Source organism: Ailuropoda melanoleuca, chromosome 7 (assembly GCF_002007445.2).
Source record: "Ailuropoda melanoleuca isolate Jingjing chromosome 7, ASM200744v2, whole genome shotgun sequence".
Lineage (NCBI taxonomy): Eukaryota > Metazoa > Chordata > Mammalia > Carnivora > Ursidae > Ailuropoda > Ailuropoda melanoleuca.
Window position 1 is genome coordinate 24,209,399 of NC_048224.1, and position 20,183 is coordinate 24,229,581.

At 39.5% G+C, this 20,183-nt stretch overlaps 1 protein-coding gene across 7 annotated transcripts in view; it reads right to left on the reverse strand.

Annotated features, from left to right (window-relative positions):
- KIF24 (kinesin family member 24) overlaps positions 1-20,183 on the reverse strand; it is an 80,222-nt gene that overhangs the window by 58,217 nt on the left and 1,822 nt on the right. Inside the window, exon 1 of one of the 7 annotated variants that reach the window (XM_034664035.1) lies at positions 1,369-1,419. The exons of 5 other annotated variants lie outside the window; for them this stretch is intronic. The gene's annotated coding sequence lies outside the window, so the exon portion shown is untranslated. Of the gene's footprint in view, positions 1-1,346; positions 1,420-20,183 lie in introns of those variants that run through there. One more of the 7 variants, XM_034664033.1, reaches the window with a different exon arrangement.

A 20,183-nucleotide genomic window follows, 5' to 3' on the forward strand; every position in this document is an offset into this window, starting at 1 on the left:
GAGCAAGGAACCTGATGTGGCACTTGATCCCAGGACTTTGGGATCATGACCTGAGCCAAAGGCAGACGCTTAATGAAGTCACCCAGGTGTCCCTCTTTATATATTCTGGATATTAACCCTTTATCAGATATATGATTTGCAAATATTTTCTCCCATTCAGTAGGTTGCCTTTTCATTTTATTGATGGCTTCCTTTGCTGTACAGAAGCTTTTTACTTTGATGTAGTCCTACTTGTTTATTTTTGCTTTTGCTGTCAAATCCAAAAAATTATTGCTAGAACTGACATCATAAGCTTACCACCCACGTTTTCTTTTACAAGTTTTATGGTTTGAGCTCTTACATTCAGCCCTTAATCCACTTTAGGATAATTTTTGTGTATTTGCACATTGCTGTCTGGTTTTCCCAACAATAAAAGATTTATCTTTCAACACTTATGTATTTAAAGATTTTAGTAATCTCCACACTCAGTGTGGGGCTTGAACTCACAACCCCGAGATCAAGAGCTGTGTGTTGTACCAACTGAGCCAGCCAGGTGCCCCTAAACAAACATATATGTTTTTTTTAAAGATTTGAGAGTGAGCGTGCACATGCACATGCCAAGTGGTGGTGGGGGTGGAGGGACAGAGGGAGATGGGGAGAGAGAATTGCAAGAGACTCCCCACTGAGCACGGAGCCAGGAGCTGGATGGGGGGCTCAATCCCACAACTCCAAGATCATGACCAGAGCCAAAAGCAAGAGTCAGATGCTTAATTGACTGAGCCACCTAGGCACCCCCCCCAAACATACATACATACACACACACATATATATACATACATATATATGTATATATATATAAAGATTTTATGTATTTGAGAGAGAGAGGACGTGAGGAAGGGGAGGAGCAGAGGGAGAGAAAGCCAACTGAGCACAGAGCTCAAGGCAGGGCTCCATCTCATAACCCAGAGATCATGACCTAAGCTGAAATCAAAAGCCCAGTGCTCAAACGACTGAGAGAACCAGGCGCCCCTAAACAAATATTTTTAAAATACTTTTCTACAAAAATATTTTTGTTTAACTCAGAATCTAAAGAAGGTCCACACATTTGGTTGTCATGTCTCTTAAATCCTTTATCTTACAGAGCAGTACCCCATTCTTCCTTTTTATCCTTTCTATTCCTTGACTTGTTGCATAAACCAAGTATGTTCCAAGTATGAGACATACTTATATTAAAACAAATGAACAATGTTCATTTGAAATTCAATTTTAACTAGTGTCCTGTTTTGTTTTGGCCTAATCTTGCAACCTGTATTAGAATCAAGTTCCACATTTCCACATTTCAGGCAAAAATACTTCACAGGCGTTACCATGTGCTTTAAAATACATCACCATCAGGGCGCGTGGGTGGCACAGCGGTTAAGCGTCTGCCTTCGGCTCAGGGCGTGATCCCGGCGTTGTGGGATCGAGCACCACATCAGGCTCTTCCGCTATGAGCCTGCTTCTTCCTCTCCCACTCCCCCTGCTTGTGTTCCCTCTCTCACTGGGTGCCTCTATCTCTGTCAAATAAATAAATAAATAAAATCTTTTAAAAAAAATAAATAAAATACATCACCATCACATCAGAATATATGCAAATGTCTGCTAGAATTGCAGCCTGATTCCTTCATTGTAAAGTTCTCTCATTAGCCAATTAATCCAACAGTTTCATCCAATGATGACTGCTACCTGCTTCAATTATTTCATAAAGGTCTGCAAAATGGTGATTTTCTGAATATATCATTATTGGTGAAATTTTCCTGTAAAGAAAAACTTTTCGTCAACAGTTAGGACTACTTGATTATCCTAAGTAGAGATCGTACATGAAGGCAGGAGTGGTATCTAATGAGTTCCTTTAGGATTTGGGTTTTGCCTTTTTTGGGGTAAGTGGGGTGCTTTTTAAAAACTCACTATTAACTCACAGGTTTTTTTTGTTTGTTTTTAGATATATATTCTATGTGTTTCAATTATCTTAGTCTTTGACAGCTTCATCTTGTGTATTTCCTGACCAAAACCTAAAACTGGCTTTCCTCCAAGAAACACGTCTCTGTCTTAGAAGTAGCTGCCACTGTCCCACATTCAGCTAAAGATTATGCATTCCCAGAAAGTCTTAAGCACAGAGGGCCTGAGCATTAGGGAAAGAAGGAGATCAGGAATAGTTCTATACAGCCACAATTAATCCAGAATGATCCCTACTTACTTCATATTTGAGTTACTGAATATTTTCCCTAGTTCAATTTTCGACTTCAGTGTCAACTCCAAACAATTAGTTTTTGGCTTCTGGAAGTATTTATTAAGAAGGATTTTGAGTATTTTAAACCATTAATAGAATACAGGATGAGAATTGGGGGAGAGGGTATTGTCAAGTCATTTCCATTTTGTTTCTTGTGCTCCTCACATAGTAGAGTTAATTTACCACTGACACCTTTGTCACACTGTGATAAAATGATGTAAATAGACTTCCACAATAAAAAGATTAGATAGGATACAATAACCACTAAGAAGTAAAACTATCAGACAAATGGTATTAGGACCAAAATTTTTAGTAAATTAAGTGTTTCAAATATTTTAAGAAATTTGACCTCAAATGTCACCACTACTAGTTCATAAAATTTCAGATAAAAATGACAAATGGATATAGGAAGAGTTAGAGATCAAGGCTGATGAATGTTGATTTTGTTTAGTGTTTGAGCATTCCTACTATATTAACTACAGAGCAAAATGGGTAAATATATACATACTTATACAAATACACAAGTACATATCTGTGCTGCTTTCTCCCCTCCTATACCCATGGTAAATAATCCAAATCCATTTCAATGTTTTTTTCTTATTAAGCCCTTATTAGAAGCTGGAATCTCTTTTGAGTGTGTGTACATGATAGTGTACAATTTCATGAATTTTGACAGTTGTATATACCTGTGAAACCACCACCATAATTAGAATATAGCACATTCTCCTTACTCTCAAAAGATTCTTCATGCCTCTTTGCATTCCATTCTTTTCTCTGCCCCTGGCCCTGGGGAACCACTGATCTGCCTTCTGTCATTATATATTAGTTTGCATTTTCTAGAATTTTATATAAATGGGATTATACAATATAGTCTCTTTTGTATCTGGCTTCTTTCATTTAGTGTAATCATTTTGAGACTTATCTGTGATACACATATCACTCCCTCATTTTACTTAGAAGGAGAAAAACTGGAATAATTTAGTGAGTGGACCAAAGTAACACAGCTCTCAAGTAAGTTCTAAGATTGGAACTTAAGTCTTCTTATGGCTAGTCCCATGTTCTTTCCACTTTGCCATGCTGTCTCCTTTACAAGCAGTGGCAAAGACAGCCACACTGCCATCCCCCTGCCATGACAGACCTACTGTCTACACCACTCAGCACACCAGCAGCCTCCTGCATCTGTGCTGCGGCAGGGAATGACTCACCCTGCCACCGCCAACAAAATTCCCTGCAAATCAGTGAAATCCAAATGGGGCCAGATGGGCAGGGTTTTGTGTGTGTTTGATATTTATTTAATTTATTTGAGAGAGAAGAGAACGTGTGTGAGTAGGGGTGGGGGATAGGGAGAGGGGCAGAGGGAAAGGGAGAACATCTCCAGCAAACTTCCCGCTGAGCAAGGAGCCCGACGCAAGGGTTCAATCTCACGACCCCGAGATCATGACCTGAGCCAAAATCAAGAATTAGATACTCAATGGACTGAGCCGCCCAGGCGCTCTGATAGGCAGATTTTTATACACAGGGCCCACTCACATTCAATGCCACAAGTATGCAGAGTTCTCCTTTGTGACACCCAGAATCTGCTAGGTCTCAGCTGTTGGGGTAACAATCTGAAATAGTCTTGGAAGAAATCCAATTGGCAGAAATTCAAACTTTCTTATACTGGTGTTAGAGAAAATCAACTGGAAGGAATACATGCAACTTTATACATAATTAAGGAAGTTTATTCACATTCCAGGATGTGGATAAGATCCAACTATTTCACATGCACTCTCAAACTCTCCATTCGTCTATGTAACTTTATCCACCTAAATTGCCTGAAACTGAACTTGGAATCAGATTATCTCTCAGTCATCTAGCTGTGTAAACTCGGGTAAAGTCAGTTTCTCTGAGTTTCATTTTCCGCTCTCAAAGGATGCAATAAGATATTTATGTAAAACTAATTTGAAAACTATAAAGTACTCCATAAGGATGGGGCATGCTCTCTTATTCAGCACTGATCAACTGTGCCTAGCATGTAGGAAGTGTTGGCTGCCTGACTAGATACAAATAGATGCACCATATGAAGACTTTTAACATCATTAAAAGATGGTTTCTATTATTTGGTGAAAAGTTGAATATATAACATAGAATCAAAAGGTAAGGGGTTAGAAATACTAAAGTAGATATACTTTCAAAATATACTAATTAATAATAATAGTATGTGTAGTCTTCTATTAACTTCAAACTATTTCATCAATGACAACTGTACAAGTACTTTTCTCTCTTTCATTGGCATAATTAACATAAATGTCTGATGACATAATGTGGAGATATTAGATGATGCTACATATTAAAAGACTAACACTTGATACAAATATAAGTCATGTGTATGTGTGGTCTTATTTGATTTTTCTTTTTTTTTTTTTAAAAGATTTTATTTATTTATTCGACAGAGATAGACAGCCAGTGAGAGAGGGAACACAAGCAGGGGGAGTGGGAGAGGGAAGCAGGCTCATAGCGGAAGAGCCTGACGTGGGGCTCGATCCCATAACGCCGGGATCACGCTCTGAGCCGAAGGCAGACGCTTAACCGCTGTGCCACCCAGGCGCCCCTGATTTTTCTTTTAATCTACTTTATTTGTAAATAATAAACCAGTCCCATTTTAGGAGTATAGTTCTATGAGTTCTGACAAAATACAATCAAGACAGTCCCATTAATCACTTCTAAAAGTTCCTAATACACTCTTGGGAGTCAATCCTCTCCTCTACCCTGGGCCCAAGGTAATCACTGACCTGCCTTTCTCTCACTTATAAATGAGTTGTATTTTCTAGAATTTCACATTAAATAAAATCATATAGTATCATTGTTATTTTAAAACCATGTAACATATAGAGACAAGAGATTTTCAACTGTGTGATTTTTCTTTCTTAGGCCTTTGGAAACAAGTTAAAATGATACCAGTTTTCATAACTTTTTTCACTCACCTAGATGATATCTGCTAATAAAGGAAGACTTTTTTTTAAAGATTTTATTTATTTATTCGACAGAGATAGCAGCCAGCGAGAGAGGGAACACAAGCAGGGGGAGTGGGAGAGGAAGAAGCAGGCTCATAGCAGAGGAGCCTGATGTGGGGCTCGATCCCACAATGCCGGGATCACACCCTGAGCCGAAGGCAGACGCTTAACCGCTGTGCCACCCAGGCGCCCCAAGGAAGACATTTCTTAAATCAGTCTAATTTTTTTAAGTCCACCTGAGAAAAACAAGGAGTTAGAAACAAATGTACACATAGTGTCAATGACTTAGAAAAAATATTTCTTATAAAAAATTGTTTGAAGCAATCCCATGGGTAAATTGGATGTGTATATGTGTGTGTGTAAAGATTTTATTTATTTATTTATTTATTTATTTGAGAGAGAGCGTGAGTGGTGGGGAGGAGCAGGGGCAGAGGGAAAAGCAGACTTCCTGCTGAGCAGGGAGCCCAATGTGGGGCTCCATCCCAGAACCCGGGGATCACGACCTGAGCCGAAGGCAGCTGCTTAATTGACTAAGCCACCCAAGTGCCCTGGGTATATATTTAATTTTTATTTTAGAGGGGGTACTGAGGGGGGGATGGACAGAAGGAAAGGGAGAGAGAATCCCAAGCAGGCTCTACACCCAGCACAGAGCCTGCTGCAGGGCTCAATCTCATGACCCATGAGATCATGACCTGAGCCGAAATCACGACCTGAGCCGAAATCAAGATCTCACCACCCCGGGATCACGACCTGAGCCAAAGGCAGCCGCTTAACAGACTGAGCCACCCAGGTACCCTAGTAAATAGGATATTTTTGCTAAAAGAGTCCTGTCTCCTAAATTAAGGGGGAGACAACTGAGTAACAACCCAGCAGCAGGTATCAGTATTTCAAAAACCTGAAGAAAATATCAGAATCCACTGATATCTTCACATTTCTATAAGCAGACTATTGAATATGTCTAATAAAAGTTTCTGACTGCTATAAAAAAAAGTACAAAACCTATCTAAGGTCTATATATTCTTTGCTAATCAGAAAAACTGGGGAAAAATAGCCCAAGTTCAAAAGCACCCAAGTTATTTTCAGGTTCTCAAATTCATGTGACATCACATATACTTGAATTATCAAAGAAGAAATAGGAAAAAAGGGTCAATAAATTCCTCCAGGACATCATTAAATTTTAACAACTTTATTGAGATATAATTCACAAACCACAAAACTCACCCATTTAAAGTGTACAATTCAATAGTTTTTAGTATATTCAGAGTTGTGCAACCATCACAATCCAATTTTAGAACATTTATATCACTCTAAAAGAAACCTCTACCATTAAATTTTAGATATTACATTAACATCTAAAAGGTATAAGCTCTTCCCCTAAAGCACTCACTTCTATAATTATCAAAACCAAAATTAACCATGAAAGAAACTGAGAAAATGTACTGAAATTTTCTGTAGAAATTTGAGCTGCTGGGGCGCCTGCCTGGCTCGGTCAGTAGAGCATATGACTCTCAATCTCAGGGTCGTGAGTTAAAGCCCAATTTGGGCATGAAGTCTACTTTTAAAAAAAATGCACACGCTAAACGCTTATTTAGACTCCTCAAGCAAAGAATGAAAATCTCAAGAGCTTTACTTGAATAAATTTGAAAGGAATAACGAACATGTTCGAAGTGGGTGTGATGGCTATAGTTTTTAAAAAATAATTCAAGGGGCGCCTGGTTGGCTCAGTTAGTAGAGTATGTGACTTTTGATCTTGGGGTTGTAAACTCAAGCCCCACACTGGGTGCAGATTACTTAAAAAAAAAAATAGAGTAGGGGCACCAGGGTGGCTCAATCAGTTAAGTGTCTGCCTTCAGCTCAGGTTATGATCTTGGGGTCCTGGAATGGAGCCCCGTCTCAGGCTCTCTGCTCAGCATGAAGTCTACTTCTCCCTCTCCCTCGTCACCTCCTGCCCCCACTCCTGCTCTCAAATAAATAAAATCTTTTAAAAAATAACAATAAATAAAAATTTTAAAAAGAGTAATTCAGGGGCGCCTGGGTGGCACAGCGGTTAAGCATCTGCCTTCAGCTCAGAGCGTGATCCCGGCGTTATGGGATCGAGCCCCACATCAGGCTCCTCTGCTATGAGCCTGCTTCTTCCTCTCCCACTCCCCCTACTTGTGTTCCCTCTCTCGCTGGCTGTCTCTATCTCTGTCAAATAAATAAATAAAATCTTAAAAAAAAAAAAAAGAGTAATTCAATATTAGCCTAATAATGGATAAACGAAAACCATTTTATTAAGATGCTTAGGAACCCTATCCTTACTTTATTTTTTAAAGATTTTATTTATTAGAGAGAGCAAGAGAGCACAAGCAGAGGGGGTGGCAGAGGGAGAAGGAGAAGCAAGCTCCCCGCTGAGCAGGGAGCCCAATGTGGGGCTCAATCTCAGGACCCTGGGATCAGGACCCGAGCCGAAGGCAGGCGCTTAACCAACTGAGTCACCCAGGCGTCCCTCCTTAATATTTTACGCAAAATAAATCTGTCTGTTTAGAAAAAGAAAAAAAAGGCCCGACTCACTTGTACATGGACTTCAAAGTATCAAATAATCTTTGTTATTTTGATAATCGTTAATTAATTCCTCTTTAAAGGTATTTTGTCTATTACAAAAAGTACAAAGTGAAGTATAAAAAAGTATAAAAAGTGAAGAGGAAAGTAAAATGTGGCTTTGGGTAGCTTTTATAGTCGCTGAAAACATGTGTGTTCATAATCATCTTAAAAGAAAAATATTCAAATTGATTACAGAAAAACTCATGTTCCCAAATCTTAAAAAAATTCTCTCCATTCAACAATAAAATTTCAAATTATTTATTTTTTAAATATTTTCTTTATTTGCAAGAGACAGAGAGAGATCATGAGGGGCGGGAGGGGCAACGGGAGAGGAAGAAGCAGTCTCCCTGCTGAGTGGGGAGCCACACGCAGGGATCAATCCCACCACCCTGAGATCATGAATTTAGCTGAAGGCAGACACTTAACTGACTGAGCCACCCAGGCACCCCAAAATTTCAAATTATTTACGCTAAGGAACTTCTGAAACAACTAAGAGTTCATAAATGCCAGAATTATCCAGATCATTGGTGAGGAAATTAAAAAAACACAGCCACACAGTAAACAGAACTTAAATGTAACTAATCCTATATAGAACCTAACAAATAACAACTTACAAAGTTCTTTAAATGACCGTTAAATTTTGGGGCGCCTGGGTGGCTCAGTCAGTTGAGCATCTGCCTTCAGCTCAGGTCATGATCTCAGCATCCTGGAATCGAGTTCCACATCAGGCTCCCGCCTCAGCAGGAGTCTGCTTCTGCCTCTGTGTTCTCTCTCTCTCTCTCCCCCTCTCTCATGTTCTCTCTCAAGTAAATTAAAAAAAAAATCTTTAAATGACCATCACATTTTAAGTAAATATTTCTGTATGGAAAAGCTTTTAAAAAGGCTCATTTAGCAAGTTACATTTACAAGATGGGAAAGGATAATATCTATTTCTAAATATGATTGCATTCTATTAGAGAAAAACTTCTTAATGAAATGGCAGAGAACGTATGGTTCTTGAGAAAAAGAAAATAGAGGGGCAGTGAAGCAGGTTATCTTCACCAAGGAAAAGAAGTGTGAAAGAAAACAGAATAAATTAGAGAAGGCAGAGCTATGAAGAACTTTCAGAATCAAGAATCATGGGGCTGGGGCGCCTGGGTGGCACAGCGGTTAAGCGCCTGCCTTCGGCTCAGGGCGTGATCCCGGCGTTATGGGATCGCCCCACATCAGGCTCCTCCACTATGAGCCTGCTTCTTCCTCTCCCACTCCCCCTGCTTGTGTTCCCTCTCTCACTGGCTGTCTCTATCTCTGTCGAATAAATAAATAAAAATCTTAAAAAAAAAAAAAATCATGGGGCTAAATCAGTAATACTGAAAAACAGTTTGGGATTATCTTATGAAGTTGAGCCTTCATATCTCATAGAACCAAGCAACTCAACTCCTAGGTATATACCCACAAAATGTTTCCACATGCTTCAGGAGGCACATGCAAGTATGTTCATAGCTGCCCTCTTCACAAGAGCCAAAAGCTGAAAATAACCTTAATGTATATTGGCTGGAGAATAAATAAATTTGGACATATACATATAATAGAATATTATACAATAGTGATAAAAAAACAAATTCCAGCTATACTCAGTAATTTATCAAATCTCAGAAACATCATGAGAAAAATCCTAGAAAATTATGGTATTATTTATAAGGTTCAAAAGCAAGAAAATCCAATGTATTATTTAGGCATCTAAACACAAAATGTACAACAGTGGTTACCTCTGAGGGGAGAGCAGGAAAATGTGCAACAGGAGGAGAACACAGGGAGATTATGCACTGCGTCTTGGATATTTATTCATTTTGTATTATGCTTCATAACCTACATATATGTTTCACACTTATTCTTTGGTATGCACCACACTGTATTTCTATAAGATTGAAAAAAAAAAAAAAGGAATTCTACAGCTAGCCAGGTCAATAGAAATCATCTAGTCAATAGCTGATCTAATCTAGAATATTTAGCACATGAAGGAATCGATTCTTTCATACCTTGCAGTTTGGCTTACAGAGCATTTATAATTTTTTTTTAGAATTAATTGCATTATTTAAAAATCAAGAGCAATTAAAAATAATCCAGTTTCTACTTTTCCTGAAAATTAAAAGGTAGTTACATTGGGCCTACAATAAGATAAGTCGACAGATGAAAACTGAGTTGTGTCTACTCTCTTTAGAAGAGCGTATACTACCCTACACACCATGCTCTCTCTGCTCCTGGTTCCTTTATGCCAACCAACCAACTTTATTCATTCATTTACATTAACTGGTTAGCTCTGTGGGCATTTGAGTTTGAGAGCCAGGATGTAGTCCAACACTTTCATTTTATGTGGTAACTAAAGCTCTGAATGATTAAGTGACTTGCCCAAGGTCACATAGCTTTGGCTCTTCAAACATCTTCCTATTTTCCACTGTCTATGTATTCAATTATATATGTTTTAAATGAATATGCTGTTCCTGAAAGTAAGGGACCACATAGGAAGGTCAGCAGGCATCAGAGCATATTACACTAATTATTATTATAGTAGTATGAAAATAAAAGGACCAAAATAGCTTCTTTTTTTTTTTTTTTTAAGTAGGCTCCACACCCAGCATGGAGCCCAACATGGGATTTGAACTCAGGACCCTGAGATCATGACCTGAGCTGAGATCAAGAGTTAGACACCCAACTGACTGAGCCACCCCAGTGGCTTGATTGCCAAAAAATATTTCTTTACCTGAGTTCCCTTAAATTGTGACAATGACCACTTTTAAAAATATATAAAACAATTTTACTAAGATCTAATTCACAAAGCATACAACTAGTGGGTTCAATGACTTTTAATGCATGTTTACATCCTAAACCTCCAACCCATTCTACACTAACAATGACCACTTTTTAGGGATTGTTAACAAAGTCACTGGGGTCCACTCTACCACTAGAAATGTATACAACACAAACCCAACATTTTCAATCAATTTTCATTAAAATGTTTCTGTACCCCATGTTAGGCATAAAGTCCCTAATAATAACGTAAGAAATTCAGTATTATCATTGGAAGATTAAAAGGTGGATGATACAGTATACTCTTCCCCCAACAAAGGAGTTAGTTATTTCAAACTCTAGAGATTATTCTATCTATAGACTAGTGATCTCAACAGAAGACAAGTGATACTAAACAACTGCTCAAAACAACAGCTGCAAAGGAATGAGAATACATGACACTTAATGGAATTCTTAGGGCTAGATGTGGATTTGGGGATACCAATCATGTGAGTTATACCCAAAAGCAGTTTTTGAGAAATTCTTTTTTTTCAGTGGAAAAAGAAAAGTTTCAAGTTTATGGTTAAGAAACTAATACTTTGCAATTACTACAATTCCTTTCAAAAGCCCCACTATGAGCTTATTAAGTTTCTAAGTTTGGTAAAAAGCATGGAAGCAATCACCTAAAAATAAATGTAACAAAACTGTTGAACCCAGTTATCTGAAAACAGTACAAGTTTTACTCTAAATACAGAGCTTAATTTTTAAAGAATTTCCAGGAATAGATAGTAACCAATGTTGGGTTTAAATTCAGTGCTTTAATTTTAAAATCCTGGTCTAATCCAATTGTAAATTGTCACTTGCAGATTTTTGCCATTTTGCAGTTATAAAAATACTATCAACAAAATATATCTTCATGTGTTTCAATGGAAAAATAACTATTATCATCAATTTTTTAAAGATTTTATTTTCAGAGGCGTCTGGGTGGCTCACTCGGGTAAGTGGCTCACTTTTGTTTCCTGCTCCAGTCATGATCTTGGGGTCCTGGGAGGAAGCCCTGTGTGCGGCTCCACGCTCAGGGGGAAGTCTGAGGATTCTCTCTCCCTCTCCCTTTGTCCCTCCCCTGAGCTTACGCATATGCATGCATGCTCTTTCTAATGAATAAATAAATCTTAAGGGAAAAAAATATTTTAAGTAATCTCTACACTGAACATGGGGGCTCGAAGTTACAACCCCAAGATCAAGAGTCACATGCTCCACTGACAGACTGCCAGGCTCCCCTATTATAATCAGTTTTTATAAATTACTAAAATGGTATAGATTCTTTTTTTTTTCTTTAAAGATTTTATTTATTTGACAGAGAGAGAGCGAGCCAGCGAGAGAGGGAACACAAGCAGGGGGAGTGGGAGAGGAAGAAGCAGGCTCCCAGCAGAGGAGCCCAATGTGGGGCTCGATCCCAGGACTCTGGGATCAGGCCCTGAGCCGAAGGCAGATGCTTAACGACTGAGCCACCCAGGTGCCCCTGATATAGATTCTTTTACTCAAAGTTACATCCTTTTGGGAACTGTGGACACAATGGCACCAGGAATTATTTCTAAAGGATGATGCTGAAGTTTCAACAGCCACAAATCAATGTGATACACTACATAAATAAAAAGGACAAGAACCATATGATCTTCTCAATAGATGCAGACAAGCATTGGACAAAGTACAGCATCTTTTCTTGATTAAAACTCTTCACAGCGTTGGGATAGAGGGTATATATCTCAATATCATAAAAGCCATTTATGAAAAACCCACAGAGAATATCATTCTCAATGGGGAAAAAGTGAGAGCTTTTCCTCTAAGGTCAGGAACACAGCAGGGATGTCCATTATCACTACTGCTCTTTAACACAGCACTAGAAGTCCTAGCTCAGCAATTAGACAACAAGAAGAAATAAAAGGCATCCGAATCAGCAAAGAAGTCAAACTCTCACACTTTGCAGATGATATGATACTTTATGTGGAAAACCCAAAAGACTCCACCCCAAAATTGTTAGAACTCATACAGGAATTCAGCCAAGTGGCAGGATATAAAATCAATGCACAGAAATCAGTTGCATTTCTATACACCAACAATGAGACAGAAGAAAGAAATTAAGGAGTCGATCCCATTTACAACTGCACCCAAAACCATAAGATACTTAGGAATAAATCTAACCGAAGAGGGAAAGGATCAGTACTCAGAAAACTACAGAACACTCATGAAAGAAATTGAGGAAGACACAAAGAAATGGAAAAACGTTCCATGCAAATATTGTTAAAATGTCTATGCTACCTAGAGCAATCTATACATTCAGTGCAATCCCTATGAAAATATCATCAACTTTTTTCACAGAACTGGAAAAAATAACCCTAAAATTTGTATGGAACCAGAAAAGACCCCAAATAGCCAGAGGAATGTTGAAAAAGAAAACCAAAGCTGGTGGCATCACAGTTCTGGACTTCAAGTTCTATTACAAAGCTGCCATCATCAAGACAGTATGGTACTAGCACAAAAACAGACTCACAGATCAATGGAACAGAATAGAGAACCCAGAAATGGACCCTCAACTCTATGGTCAACTAATCTTCGACAAAGCAGGAAAGAATATCCAATGGAAAAAAGATAGTCTCTTCAACAAATGGTGTTGGGAAAATTGGACAGCCACATGCAGAAGGGCCATTTCCTAAATATACTCAAAATGGATGAAAGACCTAAATGTGAGACAGGAATCCATCAAAATCCTTGAGGAGAACAAAGGCAGCAATGACATGGATGAAACTAGAGGGTATTATGCTAAGTGAAATAAGTCAATCAGAGAAAGACAATTATCATGTGATCTCACGGATATGCAGAATTTAAGAAACAAGGCAGAGAATCATAGAGGAAGAGAGGAAAAAATGAAACAAGACGAAACCAGAGAGGGAGACAAACCCTAAGAGACTCGTAATCTTAGGAAACAAACTGAGGGTTGCTGGAGGGAGGGGGTGGGGGTTGGTGTAGCTGGGTGATGGACATTGGGGAAGGTATGTCTTGTGGTGAGCGCTGGCTATTGTGTAAGACTGATGAATCACAGACCTGTACCCCTGAAACAAATAATACTCACAGAGAGTCCAATTAAAAATTCTCTTAGTCTCGGGGTCTTGAGTTCAAGCCCCACCCTGGGTGTAGAGATCACTTAAAAAAAAAATTTTTTTTTTAAATTGAGAAAGAAAAAGAATGATGCTGAAAAAGGAAAGAAAAATTTAAAGAATAATTCCATTCACCGGGATCTAAATTATTAATATGTAATTAATTGTGCTACCTGATTAATCTTTCAAGACTTGTGATACATGGCACTTATCACCTCCCTTTTTAAAAATGAAGAAACCAAGGCATAGATAATTAAAGAAAACTATATGAAGGGTGTCTGGATGGCTCAGTTGGTTAAGTGACTGCCTTGGGCTCAGGTTATGCTTGATCTCACGGTCCTGGGCTCCCAGGAGTCTGGTTCCCTGCTCAGCAGGGAGTCTGCTTCTCCTTCTGCCCGCACCCCACCACAACTTGTTCTCCTTCTCTCTCTCAAATAAAATCTTTAAAAAAAACCAAAACCAACTACATGAATTTGGTATGTTGGCTATGCGATTCTATGCCACCAGTTTTTAACCAATCAAATCTCAACACAAGTAAGTAATTAACTTAAAAGACTGCTTCTCAGGGTGCCTGGGTGACTTAGTCAGTTAAGCGTCTGCCTTCAGCTTAGGTCATAATCCCAGGGTCCTAGGATGGAGCCCTGTGTTGGTCTCTCTGCTCAGCGGAGAACCTGCTTCTCCCTCTACCCCTCCCCTCCCATGATCTCTCTCTCTCACGCACGCTCTCTCTAATAAATCATAAAAAAAAAATTAAATAAATAAATAAATGGGATAAAAAAGATGAGTAAGACACATTCCTTTACCACAAGAAAATCATATTCTAGCGGAGGAAATAGACATCCTCATAGATAATTATTACAGAATGTAACTGCAATGATAGAGACATGCAAAATTTATGATATGAACACATAAGGGACTTCCAGCCACATATGGGGAGATCAGAAAAGACCTCATTTATGCTTTCATCATTGGGTAAGAAGTAGCAGGTAAAATGAGGTTTGATGAGAGTGGGAGGGGAGACCATTTAAAACAGCAATGTGAATAAAGGCACAGAGAAAACAGTCTAAGAAGTCGACTAAATTGGAAAGAGGAAGAGGCTAGACCAAGGAGGCTTTGTAAGAGGTGCTAAGGAGCTTGGACTTTGCCCTTTAGATAGGTGACAGGATGACACTGAAGGGTTTTAGATAAAGGGAAGCAGCATGGTCATAACTGTGCTTTCTAAAGAATGGTCAGCTCTGTAGTGTGGAAGGTGCTTTGGAGGGGGCAAAACTGGAGGCAGGCAGAGAGAGCAGTTAAGAGACATGTAATTACCTAGGTGAAAGATACTGGGACTGAACCACCAAGGCTGTGGTGGTTGGAATGAAGATAGAGAGGGGAAATTTGACAAATATTTGTTATTAAATTGACTGAATCTGTTAAGTAGATTTGGGATTAAAGCAGAGAAAAGGAATCTAGGATGCTTCCCAGTTTAGCTCTGAATCACTGGTGGATGATATTTTCACTTATCCACCCCTATACCCCTACCAAGGAAAAGAAAGGTGGAGGGGCAGTTGGGGGGGGGTCATGAGTATGGTTAATGACAAGTAGTTCAGATGCTTAATCATGGAAACATTTTGATAATGATCCCAGCATGTTTTTGCTGCAAGACATCCATAAGATTGTCAGTTTTATTGAGAGGTGAATTAAAGTTACACTGAAATTCTAGAAGCATCCAACGAATAATATTGTACAATACTCAGGCCAGAAAGACTCCAGTTGAGGTTTCACCAGCAGCGAGGAGCAGTCTTTTTCTTTTTTTTTTAAAGATTTTATTTATTTAGGGGTGCCTGGGTGGCGCAGTCGTTAAGCGTCTGCATTTGGCTCAGGGCGTGATCCCAGCGTTCTGGGATTGATCCCCGCATCAGTCTCCTCCGCTGGGAGCCTGCTTCTTCCTCTCCCACTCCCCCTACTTGTGTTCCCTCTCTTGCTGTCTCCCTCTTTCTGTCAAATAAATAAATAAAATCTTAAAAAAAAAAAAAGATTTTATTTATTTAACAGAGCGTGCATGCACGCGCGCGCGCGAGAGCCCGCACGCGAGCAGGCTATGCCTACAAGCAGGGGCAATGGGGCAACTTAACCAACTGAGTCATTTAACCAACTGAGCCACCCAATGCCCTTATCCCTGTTTTCTAAAACAGTGTCTAGAAATAAGTAATAATAATTATTTAATGAATAAATATCCCTACACTATTTCTAAAACTATACAAAAGCATCTGATACCATTTATAGTCATAGGTGGTAGAAATTTTGTATCAGGATAATCTGATTGCTCAGGAAAACTCTGTCAGAGTTGGTGCCCTGACTCACTGCTCCTTTGGCAATAAAATGAAACAAGATTGTATTACTCAAATGAATTGCTATGGACACAGCTATGGTCACAGTTTCAACAAGAACCTTTCATCCAGTCACCAAGAAATCATTTTTGAGGGCCTTTTAGGAACTAGGCCCTGTTCTAGACAGAGAGGATACAGAAAAGAAAACAGAAAAGGTCACTGCCCTGCAGGTTTATTGTTCTAGTGGGAGGAGATAATATCAAACAAGATAATTTTAGATAGTGATAAGTGCTATGAAAAATAAAGCAGAGTGAAGGGTTTACTTCACATTGGATGACTAGAGAAGTCCTCATTCAGAAGGGAACATTTTAGGTGACATCTGAAATAATACTAAGGAATCATTCATGTAAAGATTAGGAGGAAGAGCATTCCAGGTGAGTACATAGGCCTTAAAGTGGAAATGACCAGGGCGTGATCAAGCAAGCATTCAAGAAAAGACCAGTCTGGCTCTAGCCAGTTGGTGAGAGGGAGTATAGTATGAGGTAATGACAGGAAGGTGGGGCCAGATTATGAGGGTCTACTGGGCCAAGTAATGGTGTCTGGATTTTAATTAATTAATCAATTAATTAATTTTAAAAAGATTTTATCTATTTGAGAGAGAGCACACGTGTGCACATTGGGGGTGGAGGAGGGACAAGCAGACTCTGCACTGAATGCAGTGCCTCACACAGGACTGGATCTCGCAACTCTGAGATCATGACCTGAGCCACAGTCAAGAGTCTGATGCTTAGGAGCTACGGGTGCCTGAGTGACTCAGTTGATTAAGTGTAGGACTCTTGGTTTGGGCTCAGGTCATGATCTCAAGGTCATGAGATAGAGTCCCACACAGCCTCTAGGTTCAGTGGGGAGTCTGCAATTCACTCTCTTTCCCCATCTCTCCCCATTTTTCCTTCTCCCCACTACAGCATGCTCTCTCTCTCAAACAAATAATCTAAAAAAAAAAAAAAAAAGTCTGACGCTTAACCAACTGAGTCACCCAGGCATCCCTATTTATTTTTAGGAGAGGGGGGCGGAGGAGAGGCTGAGGGAGAGGGACAAAAGAATCTTAAGCAGGCTCCACGCCCAGCATGAGCCAAATGCCCAGTTTAGTCTCACAACCCTGAGATCATGACCTGAACTGATATCAAGAGTCAGATGCTTAACCGACTGAGCCACCCAGGTGCCCCTGGATTTTAATTTAAAATGAAACAGAAAGTCACTGGAAGATTTTAAGTGAGGAAAGGACAAGAACTTTAAAGATCACTCTGTGAGAAATGGATTGTAGGGGATGGGCAAAAATGGAAGGAGGGAGTTCATTTAGGAAGCTGTTTGCAGTTGAACAGGCAAAAAATGATAGTGACTTGGGAAAGACGTTTGCTTTTGTAAAGATTAAATGGAATAATGTAAATAAAATGCTACATTCAGTATCTGACACAGAAGCACCCAAAAACAAAATGATGTAAGATAATATAAAACATATATTGGTCTCCGCCCCTGATTCTTGGCACAGAACTCCTAAAACCCTGGTAAATTCTTAAGTGTTAAGAGTACTAGGAGCATCTTCTGTTCTCATGAGGCAACTCTGGGTGGGGGTTGGTCACCAGAAAGATCAAGCCATAAACAGAAGCTTGAAATTTTCAGCCCTACCCCCCATTTTCCAGAGAGGGAAGAGAAGCTGTAAACGGACTGAATAACTGATCATGCTTATGTGACAAAGTTTCCATAAATACACCAAAAGTATGGGGTTCCGAGAACTTCGAGGTTGGTGAACACATTCACACCAGGAGAGTGACACTCCCCAACTCCATGGGCACAGAAGCTCCTGCGCTCAAGACCGTCCCAGACCTTGCCCTATATAGCTCTTCATCTGGCTGTTCATCTACATCCTTTATCATAACCTTTAATAAGCTGGTTAACTTAAGTGTTTCCTTCAGTTCTGTGAGCCACTCTAGCAAATTAATTTAATCCAAGGAGGGAATCATGGGAACCTCTGATTTGTAGCCAAATCTGACAGAAGTTGTGGGTAACATGGGGACCCACTACTTACAGTTGGCATCTGAAGTGGGGTGGGAGTGGTTTCGTCAGATTAAGCCCTTAACCTGTGGGATCTGACACTATCTGCAGGCAGGTAGAGTTAGATTGAGTTAAATTATAGGACCCCCAGCTGGTCACAGAGAATTGCTGGTGGGGGAAAAGTCCCTATATATTTGACCAGAAGCATCATTAGTCTTCTGTATGAGTGGTAAAGGAGACACACAGGAGGGAAAGAAACGAGGTTTTCCCAACACAGAAAAAGACATATAGGTGGAAAACTGAGTTTTCCCAATACAAATGGTACCTATTATTATTAGTTTACGTCTATGGAAGAGTCTTCTTGTTTAACAGGATATGAATATCAAAATCCCTGAGACAGGGGCGCCTGGGTGGCACAGCAGTTAAGCGTCTGCCTTCAGCTCAGGGCGTGATCCCGGCGTTGTGGGATTGAGCCCCACATCAGGCTCCTCTGCTGTGGGCCTGCTTCTTCCTCTCCCACTCCCCCCTGCTTGTGTTCCCTCTCTCGCTGGCTGTCTCTGTCAAATAAATAAATAAAATCTTTAAAAAAAAAAAAAATCCCTGAGACAATAACTAGGGAAGTATACAATAACCACAAAACTCAAAGTATGAGTAAAACTCTATTACTCGTTTACCAAATTTGTTGAGGATTTACTCTGCACAAATTATGAACAGGTTTGCTAAGGCAGTACAAGAAAGAGGATTAATTGATCAATTAATCTGTAAGGGATTGAGAAGAGTTCAACCCCTTACAATGAAATGGCAGCCCAAATAAACTGCTATTCCTTCTAATCTGGAAGACGAGAGGATCATGCCCTAGTTTGCGCCATAGATATTGCATTAGGACATATAACAGTTAAAGATTTAAATTAGTAACATAAACCAAAAGTTTTTAATAAAATGCTATGTGGACAGTACATTGATAGACAATGCTAAGAAAAATATATTTATATAAAGCTCTGATATAGTGCTTTGCACAGGGTAAATGCTCAATAAATGGCAGCTATCAGTTCCAGCTGTACAGTCCTTGGAAGGCTGAACGTGTGATGTTTACCTGACAGCAATAACTAATCAATTGAAGAAATGAAGAGACATTTCTCCAAAGACATATAGATGGCCAACAGACACATGAAAAGATGCTTAACATCAAGTTATCAGGCAAATGCAAATCAAAACCACAGAGATATCACCTTTTATCTGTTAGAATGGTTAAAATAAAAAACACAAGAAACAACAAGTACTGGTGAAGATGTAGAGAAAAAGGACCCTAGTGCACTGTTGGTAGGAATGCAAATTGGTGCATATGAATATGAAAACACTAATTCGAAAATAGGGGTACCTGGGTGGCACAGTCAGTTAAGCAACCGACTCTTAATTTTGGCTCAGGTCATGATCTCAGGGTCATGAGATTGAGCCCCATATTGGGCTCCGCACTGGGTGTGGAGCCTGCTTAAGATTCTCTTTCTCGGGAAGCCTGGGTGGCTTAGTCAGTTAAGCATCTGCCTTCGGCTCAGGTTACGATCCCGAGGTCCTGGGATCGAGCCCACACTCTTTGCTCAGCGGGGAGCCTGCTTCTCCCTCTGCCTGCTGCTCTCCCCTGCGTGCTCGCTCTCTCTCTCTCTCTGACAAATAAATACAATCTTAAAAAAAAAAAAAAAAGATTCTCCCTCCCTCACTGCCCCTCCCCCTCTTAGCACACGCACACTCTCTCTCTCAAAAAAAAAAGTATAACTCCATCGCTGTTTATTACAGCTTTACTGAAGCATTATTTACAGCAGCCAAGCAGCCCAAGTACTCTTTCACAGATGAACAGGTAAAGAAGATGGAATACATATACAATGGAATATTATGGAGCCATAAAAAAAGGAAATCTTGCCATTTGGCAACAACATAGATGGATCTAGAGGGTAAAACGCTAAGTGAAATAAGTCAGAGAAAGACAAATACTGTATCACTTCACCCATATGTGGCATTTAAGAAAGAAAACAAATGAACAAAGAAAAAAGAGACAAACCAAAAAACAGACTCTTAACTA